Source organism: Gekko japonicus, unplaced genomic scaffold (genome assembly GCF_001447785.1).
Source record: "Gekko japonicus isolate JY-2015 unplaced genomic scaffold, Gekko_japonicus_V1.1 scaffold4020, whole genome shotgun sequence".
NCBI lineage: Eukaryota > Metazoa > Chordata > Lepidosauria > Squamata > Gekkonidae > Gekko > Gekko japonicus.
This window is the reverse complement of record NW_015162081.1, coordinates 55,092-69,858: the sequence shown is the minus strand read 5'-3', so window position 1 is coordinate 69,858 and position 14,767 is coordinate 55,092. Positions and strand designations below refer to the sequence as shown.

The window sequence follows — 14,767 nt, the reverse complement described above, 5'->3', positions numbered from 1 at the left end:
ATCTCCCGCTATTACAACTGATCTCCAGGCAACAGAGGTCAGTTCACCTGGAGAAAATGGCCGCTTTGGAAGGTGGACTCTGTGGCATTATACCCCATCGAATTCCCTCCCCTCCCCAACCCTGTTCTCCTCAGGCTCCATCCCCAAAATATCCAGGTAGTTCCCAACATGGGGCCGGCTACTTTAGCCACAGTTCCTCCAATCCAGGTGTCAAAGGTGAAGTGAAGTTCTGAGGGCCACCATCTTCCCCAGGAAGAGATTTCAGCCACCAGAGGCAGGAGGGAGAGCTGACACGAAAATAAATTAGGTGGAATGGAAAGATACCATGTGGCAAAGGTCAATTCGGGGGGGTCGCGGGGGGTCGCCGTTCCCCCGGGTGAGGTGCAGGGGGCGGGGCACACGACGAAGCCCCGGCCCTTGCTTCTGGCCACCCCGCTTCCAGCCCTCATTCAGCCAGGAGGAGGCAGGAGAAGAGGGAGGGTAAGTTGCTTCCTCCCCGCCTCTGATGTCAGGGGGTGTGGCATATGCTAATTAGTTATGCTAATGAGTACCCCTAGCTCTTTTTCTACAAAATGACCCCTGCCATGTGGGCAGAGTATTTTTTAAAGGGAGTGATTTTAGTAAAGAGAGGATGGGAGGGAGGACCCACCATAGAGGAAATTCACTGAGCGATGGGAAAGAAGAGCGGCCTTAGCAGAAAGATCCCGACTAGGAATCCAGTGGGAGCCGCTTTCCTCACAGCTCCTGCCTCCTGCTTCTTCAGCTCAGGCCTTCCAGGAACAAAGCTGGAAGTTGGATAAAACACAGAAGCTTCTAGAAAGCCTCCCCCGTCTTCTTCTCCCACTTCAACAATGACCAGCAGCCCTCATGCTCCACAACCTGCCACGGTGACAGTCAACAAACTAACTACATACCCCCCCTCCCAACATGCAAGTTCAGCAGTTGTGTTGCTCCACCCAGCAGTTTATATTCCCAAATTCAGCAGTTCCGTATCTCCACCCAGCAGTATATATATATTTCCAAACTCAATGTGGATTTTAGTCACTACGACTAACGGAGGCAAACAGCAGGCATGGACGCTTTACTGCGTTACCCGGGCAAGGTGGTGATCGTGACTGGTGGCACCTCAGGCATCGGTCTGGCCACTGTGAGAGAATTCGGTGAGAATGGAGAGACGTGGGTATAGAGGAGGGGGCAATTCCTGCCAACAGGGGCTGGGGTCGAGCCTTCCAGGAAGGCTTAGGAAGATTGAAAGTGGATTATTTAGCCAGTGTGATTGCAGCCAAATACCTCTCGATCCCTAGAAATCTTGTTTGTTTATTTTATTTTTATTTATTTAAATTTCTACCCCGCCCTCCCCACGAATTGGCTCACAGCGGCTAACAAACAATGGCACCATGTGCCAGTACATAAAACCAAATAAAGCAAGATAAAATTGAATAAATATGAAAATTACATAAAGTGCTCAGTAAGGTGCTACTTTAGGAGCTGCAGGGGCTCAAGTGGTTAAGTCGCTGAACTGCAGGCTGTGGAAGGTCGGTAGTTCAGCAGTTCGAGACCCGAGTGTGCCGCGTGACGGAGTGAGCTCCCCTCTCTAGTTCCAGCTCCTGCCAACCTAGCAGTTCGAAAGCAAGAAATTGCAAGTAGATAACTAGGTACCACTTCGGTGAGAAGGTCACAGCGTTCCGTGCGCCTTGGTGTTTAGTCATGCCGGCCACATGACCACGGAAATGTCTTCGGACAGCGCTGGCTCTTCGGCTTTGAAACGGAGATGAGCACTGCAACCCTAGAGTCGGATTCGAGTGGCTTTCGAGCAAGGGAACCTTTACCTTTACCTTAAGGTGCTACTTGGCTAAAATCTTGCTCTTCTCCTGCAGACCAACACAGCCACCCACCTGAAACTTATCTTCCTGAAGGGCTTGTGGGAGGGGGGTTCTGTTCTCATCATCACAGACAGTCTGATGGTCTGTGCTTTGTGAGAAGATCTGCCTGCAGAACGCTGCCCCTCCTGAGACTGAAAAGAATTGGGGGGGTTTTCCCCTTGAAGTGTTTGTGGGGGTTTTTTGGAAGGGTTTGGAGACCAAAATGGGGGGAAAGGAAGTGAGCTTTTTAAACCAGTCAATAAACCTTGTGGTGCGCCTCTCTGCGGGTGCCAAGCCTCTGAGTTTTATTTCGCATTCATTTCTCTCCTCGCCCTCCAGTTCGCCAGGGAGCCAATGTGGTCTTCTGTTCACGAGCCTGCGGAGGTGAGTCCAGAGCCCTTTCCCCCAACCCACCCCAACAGCATCCCCTTGATTGTTTAAAAAAGGTATATGCCACCTCCACAGAGAACCTTCTTGAGGCAGCTTACAAACTTCTACTTCATAAAAGTATAGCACGGCATTAAAATTGTGAATTAAAAAAAAGATTAAAAGCCCAAGCCAGAGGATGACAAAAACAAAACATTTAGCAGCCTAAAATGATTTTCATAGAACAGGTCTCAGGCTAGAAGCAGGCTGTAAAAACAATTGCAAAAGGGTAATTCCCTTAATTAAAAGCTGAGGTAAAAAGAAGTCTTTTGGGCAGGCAATATGGGAGAAGGTGGCCCTTCAGTGACTCCGTCTCCAGGACACTGACAGCCTTGAAAGAGAGATCCAAAACTCTGCGTTGACTGTCCCCAGTAGCAGATGGGTGAGCAGTGCACAACCCCTGGCCCAGGAGTGATAGGATCCCAGGATCCAGCCCCTTACCTCCCTGTTGGCAGTATCTCAGGTCAGCAAAGATAAAGAAAAGATGAGGTTTAGAGAAGTAGAGTTGGAGGTGAAAGTAAATGGGAATGAGAAGACTGTGGTCAAAGTGGCATTTCCCATCTTCTGCTCACACCGCAACATCTGGGAAGCGTAGTGCACCCGTAGCCAACCCGTGGCATCCCGCCGAAGATGCGTAGTAAAAAAATACCTCAGAAAGTGCAGTAGTATCCAGAAAACGTGTGGCAGGGGTGGGCGTCTGAGCGCGGGAACGCTAGTATCCCATGGCTTTTGGTGCCCGTCCAAGTCCTGTCACAAACCAGATGGTTTCCCTAAGCGCATGCGCACAAACACTGAATTGGAAGCAGTGTTGTTCTGCGGAACTGCGCGTGCGCATAAACACGGAACGCTTGCCGCGCAGCTTCTTTGCCAGTTCTGGCATCGCCGTGTGATCGCAAGCTTCCTGCCACAGCGCAAAGACTTGGGAGACTGTGTGATCGAGCTAAAGCACTGTGTGATCGAGCTAAAGCAAACAGCCACGCCTCACCCCCGCGTTATCTGGCCCGTGGGACTTATTTTGCAGCCCTTTTAGCCAGCCATTCTCCAAATGGAGAAAACCACCAAGAGAGAAGAGCAACAGTCTTCAATGCATTAAGGCAAACAAGCTCGTGTGTACTTAGAGCTCAGGCACAGCTGGAAAGGAAGAGGGAGGGATAAGATGGCAGAGGCTGCACAAAAAAGGCAGGGTTGGAAGGTTTCTCCTGCTGGCAACTGTTCTGTTCTCCCCCCTTGCAGCGGAATAGGGGCGAGCGATTCAGAGGGACCTGCAGGCTTCTGGGGGCCCAGGCCAAGCCTGCTACCAGGTCTGTGACATTCGCAAGGAGTCAGACATCAAGGTAGTCTAAAACCGGGTGCAAAGTGATGCTTCTTTGGGGGGTTCTTCTTCAGCATCTCCACAAAATGTTCTTTCATTTCTGTATCCTGGCATACCAAGACTATTTGGTGCCCAGGGCGGATAATTTTTTAAAAACCCCTCCTCTTTTATTTATTTATTTTGTTGCCATCAAGTCATGGCTGACTTACGCTGATCCCGTAGAGTTTTCAAGGCAAGAGACGCTCAGAGGGGGTTTTTGCCACCGCCTGCCTCTGTGTCGGCCTTGCTTAGCTGCCGAGATCTGATGCGCAGAGGCTTGGCTGGCGCCCTCCAGGTCGGAGCCCCTCCTCTATATGACAACAGGATTTTCAGTAATAATCATAAAGTAAAATGAATAATGATCATAATAGCCGCATTGGTCTGAAGCAGCGGAACAAAGTTTGGTCCTCCTCAAGGTGCCACTGAACCCAAACTTTGTTTCAGTGGCCAGAAAAGAAATGCAGAAAGTGAAAAATGTCTTTTATTTAACTTTGTATATATAAAAATGCCAGAAAAAAAATATATATCTACTTTCAACACACTATTCTGTCACAAGAGCCAGGATGGTGCAGTGGTTGAAGTGCTAGAGTAGGATCCGGGAAATCCAGGTTCGAATCTCCCCTCATGCCGTGGAAGCTTGCTGGGTGTCCTTGGGCCAGTCACATTACTCTCAGACTGGCCCTGACCTGGATATCCCCAGGACAGTCTGATCTCATCAGATCTCAGGAGCTAAGCAGGGGAGGCAGCCGATGTGGAGGCCGGCAATGGCAAACCACCTCCAAACATCTCTTGCCTTGAAAGTCCTACAGGGTCTCCATAAGTCAGTGGTGACTTGACAGGGGGAAAAAAAATAAAAAACCATCACCCCACTTGTGTTCTGAGCAGGCACTTGGGAGGTCTTCTGTTCTCCATCTTGAAGGCCAAGGGCTGACCATCCCAAACATCGACAAGGCATTTTTGAGAGCTAGGCGTCTGCCTTTGTAGTAACTTTTACTAACACTAGCCAAAGCATCACAAAATAGTGATTGCAGGCTTCACTAGACTGGATGTTAAGAAACATACAACCCCCCTCCAAAGAGGTGCCCCCATCCTCCATTCTTTCCAAAGGACTGAAGTCAAACCAGAGACTCTCCACAGTACAAACTTGGGGGGGGGGGTATGCAAGCCCAGCAGAACCAGTGCAATGTACAGTGCCCAGCAAACCTAATGCCATTGTGGCGATGCCAGTTGATGGCAAGCACAGAATCACAGTCCAAGTGGGGCGGGGGTTGGGTTGGAAGCCCAGCTGAACCAGTGCAGTGTACAGTGCCCAGAAAACCCAGTGCCTTCTGTTCTATAATACTAACAAAGGTTTGCTACAATACCACTCTTAAATATATTCTGTCACCAAGCTGGATAGGGTTGAAAATGTCTTGAGACCAATAAATAAATAAAAGTGAAAATAAAGGGGTGAGGGGCACATGGAAAAAATGGTGAAGGGAGACAGAAATGAATGGGAAATGTGTGGAAAAGGGGGAGTGAAATTAAGAGAGGGAAAGGTTGTTTTATCCTGCTGCTTTGCAAGGCCTGGCTGAGCTGGGTGCAAGGAAAGAAAGAGAGAGTGGTTAGGCTACTGGAGGAAATGACCCACAGGCTGGCAATGACTGTAGCAGCTATCAGGGTGCTGGCTCAGTTGTACGATCTGTTAAGCAAGTTTGCTTCAGTCTTGGAGAAAAGGAAGTATAGCCAATCCTCTAGTGCTTTTTGCTGTGCTCAAACTTCCCTGCATCCCTAGTGGCTACAGCCAGAACTGCATTTTAAAAATTAAAGGAAAGACATTTGTCTGGATGCAGCATGACGCTGCCTTCAAGGGGTCTCCTTAAAGGGCCTCGGCCATGGTACCTCATTGTCTCTGTAAAGGTAAAGGTTCCCTTGCTCGAAAGCCAGTCGAATCCGACTCTAGGGTTGCGGTGCTCATCTCCATTTCAAAGCCGAAGAGCCAGCGCTGTCCGAAGACGTTTCCGTGGTCATGTGGCCGGCATGACTAAACACCGAGGCGCACGGAACGCTGTTACCTTCCCACCTAAGTGGTACCTATTTATCTACTTGCAATTTCAACGCTGATCTGATTAAGAGCAAACTGGATAGGAAACTGAAGAGATAAACCTAGGCCCTGGTCACACGAGTGAGATAATCCAGGGGGGTAGTGAGATTTTTTGCTCCGGAGCAAAATGAAGCGCAGTATAAGTGAAAATAAAGGGGTGAGGGGCACATGGAAAAAATGGTGAAGGGAGACAGAAATGAATGGGAAATGTGTGGAAAAGAGGGAGTGAAATTAAGAGAGGGAAAGGTTGTTTTATCCTGCTGCTTTGCAAGGCCTGGCTGAGCTGGGTGCAAGGAAAGAAAGAGAGAGTGGTTAGGCTACTGGAGGAAATGACCCACAGGCTGGCAATGACTGTAGCAGCTATCAGGGTGCTGGCTCAGTTGTACGATCTGTTAAGCAAGTTTGCTTCAGTCTTGGAGAAAAGGAAGTATAGCCAATCCTCTAGTGCTTTTTGCTGTGCTCAAACTTCCCTGCATCCCTAGTGGCTACAGCCAGAACTGCATTTTAAAACTTAAAGGAAAGACATTTGTCTGGATGCAGCATGACGCTGCCTTCAAGGGGTCTCCTCATGGTACCTCATTGTCTCTGTAAGGTAAAGGTTCCCTTGCTCGAAAGCCAGTCGAATCCGACCCTAGGGTTGTGGTGCTCATCTCCATTTCAAAGCCGAAGAGCCAGCGCTGTCTGAAGACATTTCCATGGTCATGTGGCCGGCATGACTAAACATCAAGGCGCACGGAACGCTGTTACCTTCCCACCGAAGTGGTACCTATTTATCTACTTGCAATTTCTTCGAACGGCTAGGTTGGCAGGAGCTGGAACTAGAGACAGGAGCTCACTCTGTCATGTGGCGCACTCGGGTCTCGAACAGCTGAACTACCGACCTTCCACAGCCTACAGTTCAGCGTCTTAACCACTTGAGCCACCGCAGCTCCCATTGTCCCACTGTCTCTGTACCCACTGCTAAAACCATTCTCCGTATTCTAATTCTCAGGTGTCTGAATGCTCATGACACTGTTCTAGTTCCGGGCCTCTCCTCTTGATTAATGTTCCTTTTTCATAAACTCCAAACATGTTTGTCATCTGTGAAGGCACTTATCTCTCCGCTGCTTAAGCCTTTGCCCGGGATTCCATGTGATTGCTCCATCAGCTTCAAGGTTCTAGTCCTCAGTGCCATAGCTTTCCCTCTGCATGGCTGGTGCAAGTGTTTTGTGGAGCCCGACAATGGGAAGGGCTCAGAAGCTGACCACAGACCTTGCCTCCTTGACTCTGAGTCCAGTAAGGCTGGAAGTGTTATAGCAGAAAGCCTATGCAGCAGTCACAACGCTGATCTGATTAAGAGCAAAGAAAGATTTATTTGTGGAACTAACAAACTGGATAGGAAACTGAAGAGATAAACCTAGGCCCTGGTCACACAAGCGAGATAATCCGGGGGGGGGGTAGTGAGACATTTTGCTCTGGAGCAAAATGAAGCGCAGTAGGTCGATCAGACGTTCCTCCGAGGGTCCGTGCTCAGGCCATCAGCTGTCGATCACACGTTGATGGTGAGGTGTGGCAAAGAAGGGCAAGGCAGTTCAGCAGAAATGCATTTGTGTGCATGCACAGTTCCGCATTTGCACGCATACCATGGAGGCGTAAAAAAAATCCAGTGGGACGCAGATGGGTGCCGGATGTGACGGGATACCAGCACTTCCGCGATCAGATGCCCGCCTGCGCTGCGCATTTTCTGGAAAATACTGAGCTTTCCCAGGTATCTTTTTACTCCGCATCTTCAGCGGGGCGATATGGGTTGCCAACAGGTGCGGGACACTTGCCAGATGTTTTCGTGTGATTGTACACTTAAAATCTGCGTCCCTATCGCGTGGCTAATTCTGCGTGTGACCGGACCCTTAGTTGCCATACCAGGTGAAAGACAGAGAGCTCCAGATTGTTCTAGGAGGAAAATCTCAGAATAGTGTTCTGCTGAGAGACAAAGAGAAGCCCTTTTAGAAAGGAGGTACTCTCCCTACAGTCCTCTTTGGCTGGAGCTTGCACTCTCTCCTCCAGCAGGATGTGACATTGTCCCTCACCTCACATATGGCTCCTTTGCTACCCATCCTTCTCTGTCTCCTGCGCTTGCACCGAACACCTGGAACAGGTGCCGCCCATGGTAGTTCTACCTACCGATGGCCGCTTGCAGCTCTGGGACTGCAGGGCTCTCCATGCTGCTGGTATCCTTGCCTTGCCTTTGAGCTCTCTTCATCCCTGTTCCTGCAGAGGTTGATTCGGACCACTGTAGAACGTTTCGGATGCCTGGACTGCCTGGTGAACAATGCTGGAAATGGTGAGTGATTTTCAGACCAATTTGGGGTCCTGGGAAGACTCCCTGGGAGGGATGTGTCTGGGTGTGAGGGCGTTCCTTGTTTATTCAAAAGCCAAAATGGGCTTGTCCAATAAAGTGTTTGAGGAACTATAGCTTCGCAAGCAGCTGTTTGCAAAGCAACTAAAGAAATTACAGTAGCCTAGAGTCGGATTCGACTGGCTTTCGAGCAAGGGAACCTTTACCTTTACTTTAGTGACACAGCATATTTAGATGAAGCTCTTGGGACTCGCCTCCCCGAGGCCCTGTGTCTCTCACACTAATAGTTTCTGAAGGAAGTACCTCTTCATTTAAAGATGAATCGACTGGTGGCCTCTACTGTTTGAAGATGTAGTGATGGCCTCTACTTTAATTGGAAGCGGTTGGTTTTTTCTGCAAGTGACAAGGGAAAGGTCCATTCATAATGAGGTGACCTTCAGCCTGGCTATTGGCTGATCAATATTTTAGTGGTACGTACCTGCTATCTAAGGCGCTGCGGTGGCTCAAGTGGTTAAGATGCTGAACTGCAGGCTGTGGAAAGTCAGTAGTTCAGCAGTTCAAGACCCAGGTGCCGCATGACAGAGTGAGCTCCCATCTCTAGTTCCAGCTCCAGCCAACCTAGCAGTTCAAAAGCAAGAAATTGCAAGTAGATAAATAGGTACCACTTCGGTGGGAAGGGAACAGCGTTCCGTGCATCTCGGTGTTTAGTCATGCCGGCCACATGACCACGGAAACGTCTTCGGACAGCACTGGCTCTTCGGCTTTGAAACGGAGATGAGCACCACAACCCTAGAGTCGGATTCGACTGGCTTTCGAGCAAGGGAACCTTTACCTTTACCTGCTATCTGGCTCGTACACAGGCGGGGGAGTTTGGGGATGGTGAGTCTTCCTCCCTTTGTTCTTGAGTTGTTGTTAGAGAAGACACCACGATGTAGACAAGATGGTGTAGATTAGATAGTTAGATAGACTGTTCTTTATATTCTTTTATTTCCCATGACACCCTTCCCTGATTTTATGTAGTAACATTTTCTTAGAACTAAACGCATAGGTCTCTGCATTTACTTTAGTTTTTGCTGTTACACAAATGCTCTGCTAATTTTTACTCAGCACACAGATTCATGGAGGACAGGTCCATCAATGCCGATGAGCTACAATGGTAAATGACACCTCCGTATTCAGATCCTGTAACTCTCTGAAGACCAGCGATTGGAGAGCAGTATAGGGTTGCCAACTCTGGGCTGGGGAATTCTTGGAGATTTAGGGGTGGGGCCAGGGGAGGTGGACTTGGGGAAAGCAGCCTCACCTACCTCACAGGGTGTCTGTTGTGGGGAGAAGAAAGGAAGGTGATAGTAAGTCACTCTGAGGCTCCTTAGGGTAGAGAAAAGCAGAGTTTAAAACCCAACTCTTCTTCTTTTTCCAAAGCAGCCATTTTCCCCAGGGGACCTGATTTCTGTAGCCTGGTTGGCAACCCAAGTGCAGAAGCAGGGAAAGATTTTGGCCTTCTGGAGTAGGGGGTCTTCCACAGAGTTACAGGGTCTGCTGGACTACCGGTCGAATCCAAGAGAGCTACTCTTACATCCATAGGATCTGATTATTATGTTTGTCTTGTGATTTTACTCAAATAAGTATTACTTTAAAGGGGGGAAGCAAAAATGAAATCCATCAGCACATTGTGGTGGGCGTGGCTCTGTTCTCTCTCTCTCTCTCTCTTTGCAGCTCTTGCCTCCGTGAAACCCCCTTTCCCTTTTATATCCTCTTGCAAACAGCTTATTTAGAATCGTCAGATGACATCACTGCCCAAGACTTTGAAAACCTCATGGAACTCAATGTTGTGAGCTATTTGTTATTATCCAAGGTGAGTGCTAATATATAAGCTGATTCCCTATTCCTGAGGGCAGCTGGCATCTTCCAGAGTGGAAAGTCAAGAAGGAAAAAAACCCTGGGATGGTATATGTCCTAGAGGTGCTGCAGGGCTTTTCCTGGGTCCTTCAGTCATCCGCTGCCCGAATGAACGTGATGAGGAAGGTCCCTGGCTCCACAGTGGACGGCCTGCTCTGTCCCCTAAGGATTCATCCCCGCCATCCCCAGTTGCAAGGGTTTCTGGTAGTCTTACCAGGGAGGGTCTCTGCCAGTGGACAGTTCCAAACTACGTGGATTAATGTAATGGTCTGTCTGTGGCTGCATAGGACAGCTTTTGACTTTTTCTTACTGGTCTTAGCCTCACGTATGAGAATTATCAGCTGGCCTGAAAAATACCAGCCCATCCTCCTCTAATGCCTTTAGGAGCACCTTGATTTACAAGATCCCGCAGGTGGAGTTTTTCAAAGCACAGAGAATGGAGACACTATCACTGGTCATCTCCATGCTGTGCAGACCTTCATCTGCCAGCCAAGCTGCTCTAAAAAGCTCGAGCAAAAAACAAGACTAACACCCCAGAGACAAAAAAACCTACCAGTCATTCATGCATGAAACTACAATCTCATTGAAATAAAGGATAATAGCAATCACACATAAATGAACACGAATATTCTAAAGCATTACAAAGGTTCTACAAAACATTACGTACATTTAACACAATATGAACGGCAAACTCTGTAGAGTATAAAGCTGACAAAGACAATGAAGGGGTCAGATGCTCTGTACCTTGTGTTCCATTGTGACTCAGACGTCTTCAGGCTACTGGGCTCTCTCTCTGTTCCCATTATGGTCATTGCACCTTTGAATTTTACTGTTTTTGGAAGAAGATCAATATACCTCTTTTTTTAATTATTGAAGCTTATATACATAATCTTACATTAAATCATTGTACAATCATTTTACCCCGCTCCCCCCCTATAGTATCTTCATATTTTTAACCATGTGCACAGATTCTTCATTCGTATTTGGATATTTGGATTGGCTTCCCCCCTTTCCACCCATTCCTTATATCCCACCCATTTATTTGTAATCTTTTGACATTTCTCCTCCCATGTCTCTTCAGTGATTATCTGTGCGAATATATCTGATTGAACACGTTCAAAGACATAATTATTCCATTTTTCCATTGTCCATTTGTGCCTATCCCTCCATCCCAATGCTATTACAGCCATCCCAGCTAAAACCATAATTTTATATAACTCCCGTTTATTTCTTTCCACTTTTTATTTCCCAATATTCCAGAAATAAGCAAGTCCCTATTAATCTCTATATTAACTTGAAACAAATCAAAGATAACCCTTACAATCTTTTGCCAAAATTCCTTAACCACTTTGCATTCCCACCACATATAGGCATATAGACCTACTTCTTGGCCACAGTGCCAACACTTTGGATTCATTCCTTTAATCATATACACTATCTGAGCCGGAGTTCTATACCATTTCCATATAAATTTCCTCACCAATTCTTTATCTCTATCTATTTTGATTTGATTTATACCCTTCATTATTTCTTTAATCACTTCCTGATGCATTAACCCTTCTCCCTCCCATTTATTCTGTATGATCCTTATCATCCTCACCTTGTCTCTTACCATCAGTTTATATAACACCCCCAGATAACTATACCTCTTGACAAAGGTTTTGTTCCAAAACGGCTCATATCATCCACCGCATCGCCCGTTGAGTGAAGAGGTAAACAATTGTAGTGGCATTTCTGACACCTTCATTGTGCCTTCTTAAGATTCAGAGAAGAGAATAATTGAGGTGGCTTATGTGTCACCTTCATTGTGTCTCCTTTAAGACTCATGATCATTAGATAGTATTCTATTCAGCAACATTGTCTTTGTCAGCTTTATACTCTACAGAGTTTGCCGTTCATATTGTGTTAAATGTACGTAATGTTTTGTAGAACCTTTGTAATGCTTTAGAATATTCGTGTTCATTTATGTGTGATTGCTATTATCCTTTATTTCAATGAGATTGTAGTTTCATGCATGAATGACTGGTAGGTTTTTTTGTCTCTGGGGTGTTAGTCTTGTTTTTTGCTCGAGCTTTTTAGAGCAGCTTGGCTGGCAGATGAAGGTCTGCACAGCATGGAGATGACCAGTGATAGTGTCTCCATTCTCTGTGCTTTGAAAAACTCCACCTGCGGGATCTTGTAAATCAAGGTGCTCCTAAAGGCATTAGAGGAGGATGGGCTGGTATTTTTCAGGCCAGCTGATAATTCTCATACGTGAGGCTAAGACCAGTCCATAACCAGTAAAGGTTTGCTGGAACGTCCATTTGCTTTTTTTCATTATCAGACTGAAAAAAACTCACTTAAGCCTCAACGCTGAAAACATTCTGCATCTTTCACCCATATCCGAGAACCCCAAGTAGGGTTGCTAACTGCCTAGAGAAAATGAAATGCCCTCCCCCTTGACTCGAGGCTTCATGGGAAGATTATTTACATGGTGATGTCATTTCCCCCCGTGCTATGAAAAGCTTGATGGCAACCGTAACTTCAAGGGACCAGATTTCTACATTTCTGCTCTAACTCATCCATCTGCCAAAGAAATCTGTCCTTCAGGTCCCCAATATTCATGCTCCAGTTCCATGGGCTAAAGATCAGACTTTGATATCAAGGGTACGTCAGCTCCCCCCCCCCCATTTGTTTTTTCTTACCTAGAGGGAGCAGGTCTTTGTGGGGATGGTGATGACTCGGGTGCTGAAAGTCAACATTGAAGGATGAGAAGGTCTGGCCCACCACCCTCCATCCTGTCCTCACCAGGGTTGCCAACAGGACTTAAGAAAAAAATACCCTTTCCCTTTAAGAGAAGCTTAGCAGCCACTTGGTTTGTAGGCATTATTTGAGCCCATATCATTTTTTTAAAAGACCTTCTCTTAATGCACATCATATTATAAGAGGAGGAGACCAAGCGGTTTCTGGTCAGTTGGCAACCCTGCTTGTTGTGTATTTATCTTGCAGGGTGCTGTGATTGCAATGACCAAAGCCCTGGCCATAGATGAGAGCAAATATGGAGTCCGAGTCAACAGGTAAAAATGATTATTATCAGTGTTCCCTCTAAGCTGAGTTAGTGTGAGCTAGCTTACAGTTAGTTAGTTAGTTAGTTATTTGGATTTATATCCCGCCCTCCCCGAAGACTCGGGGCAGCTAACAGAGGCATAACACCAGATATAACAATAAAACAGTATAAAATACTAAAAATACAAGATAAACACCTAAATAGGATTAATAAAAAGACATTTTCGGTGCTCCCCTACTCACTTCCAAATCATAAAACCAAGATGATGTTCTCGATGGTATAGCTACACAACCAGCTCACACATTTTTGTCTTAGCTCAGGAAGGATGGCTCCAGAGCCAACTAATTTATGCAGTAGCCAAGTTGCTCACTCATAACTTTAATGCCAGTCGCTCACAAAGTAGAATTTTTCGCTCACAGGACTCCACAGCTTACAGGGAGCATTGATTATTATCATTACAGCGTCCTCAATGCACAGTGTCCCTTGCAGAATACTCTCGGGAATGAAAGACAGGTCCTCCATAGCCCAACATCAGGAATTACAGGCAAAGTTTTTTGCTAAAATAAATAAAGAGATAATAGAGGGGAAAACATAAGGAATGATAACAGGTAATTGGTACTGAAAGAAATTGGTTAACACTCAGACAAATGGGCTGGGGTAACTTTCCTGGAGAAGGTATAAGTGATGCAAAGTCCACAAATTTCTCTTCCCTTTCAAATATTGTTGCTTATAAGAAGAGAACCACAAAGAATAGATTAGGTACAAAACATGGTGCCTTCTGAAATTAGAGTTTAGGAAATGAATCCCATTATTTTCCATTCCACTGGAATAATCTGCTTTGCCTTAAGGATGTACATAGGCAGTGTCTTTAAATAGAACACTGTCTATCAGTAAATCTGATACCACCAAAGTACCCAAACCCCTGCACTTACAGAAAGACAAGGTGAGGGTGTCTACATACTAGCGGGTCTCCCCCAGGTGTGCAGAAAAGTACAGCTTTGTCAATTAACTAAAATAAGAACAAGACACTGGGGGGGGGGGAAATCCAGCTTCAAAGAGGCAGGAGGTCGTTTCGTAGAAAAAGAGCTAGGGGAACTCATCAGCATAACTCATTAGCATATGCCACACCCCCTGACATCACCGGAAGTGTGTCATAAGGCAAGGCCGGCGGGAGTGCAAGGAAGCCCCGCGAAGGCCCTCCCTGGCCCCAGGCAGGCAGGGGTGGGGAGAGGCAGAGAGGAAGCAACTTACCCTCCCTCTTCTCCTGCCTCCTCCTGGCTGAATGAGGGCCGGAAGCGGGGCGGCTGGAAGCAGGGGGCGGGGCTTCGTCGTGTGCCCCGCCCCCGTACCTCACCCAGGGGAACTGCGATCCCCCGCGATCCCCCCTGAAATGACCTCTGCTTGAGGGCACTCCAAAAAAGTTTTCAGAATCCTGGAGTTTTTGCTATTGCTTTTTCTTGTGCCTTATACAAATGATCTGTTAGTTCCCTGTGGGCTGCAACTGCAGAGGCTGCATTCCATGGTATGTTTTTTCTGGGGCGTAGAAATGAATCATCAGGAGCATGGGGAGAAAGACTTTATATAGTCTGTCAAATTGCAAGGTCATCGTGGAAGTTGCTATCATTCTCAGAATAATGAGAAAGGCATGTCTTCAACACTCATTCACTTGGAGACATATTTCTTGATGTTTATGATGCTCGCTCTCTCTCTCTCTCTCTCTCTCTCTCTCTCTCTCTTTATCTCACCAACTTCTCATGTTTTTTTT

At 46.9% G+C, this 14,767-nt stretch overlaps 1 long non-coding RNA gene across 1 annotated transcript; it reads left to right on the top strand.

The window, feature by feature from the left end:
- Positions 1-1,062: 1,062 nt before the first annotated feature.
- On the top strand, positions 1,063-9,899 carry LOC107105647. The gene is made up of 5 exons (XR_001482351.1): positions 1,063-1,160; positions 2,202-2,246; positions 3,522-3,622; positions 7,976-8,042; positions 9,824-9,899. It is a non-coding gene; the product is annotated as an uncharacterized LOC107105647 (long non-coding RNA).
- Positions 9,900-14,767: the final 4,868 nt, after the last annotated feature.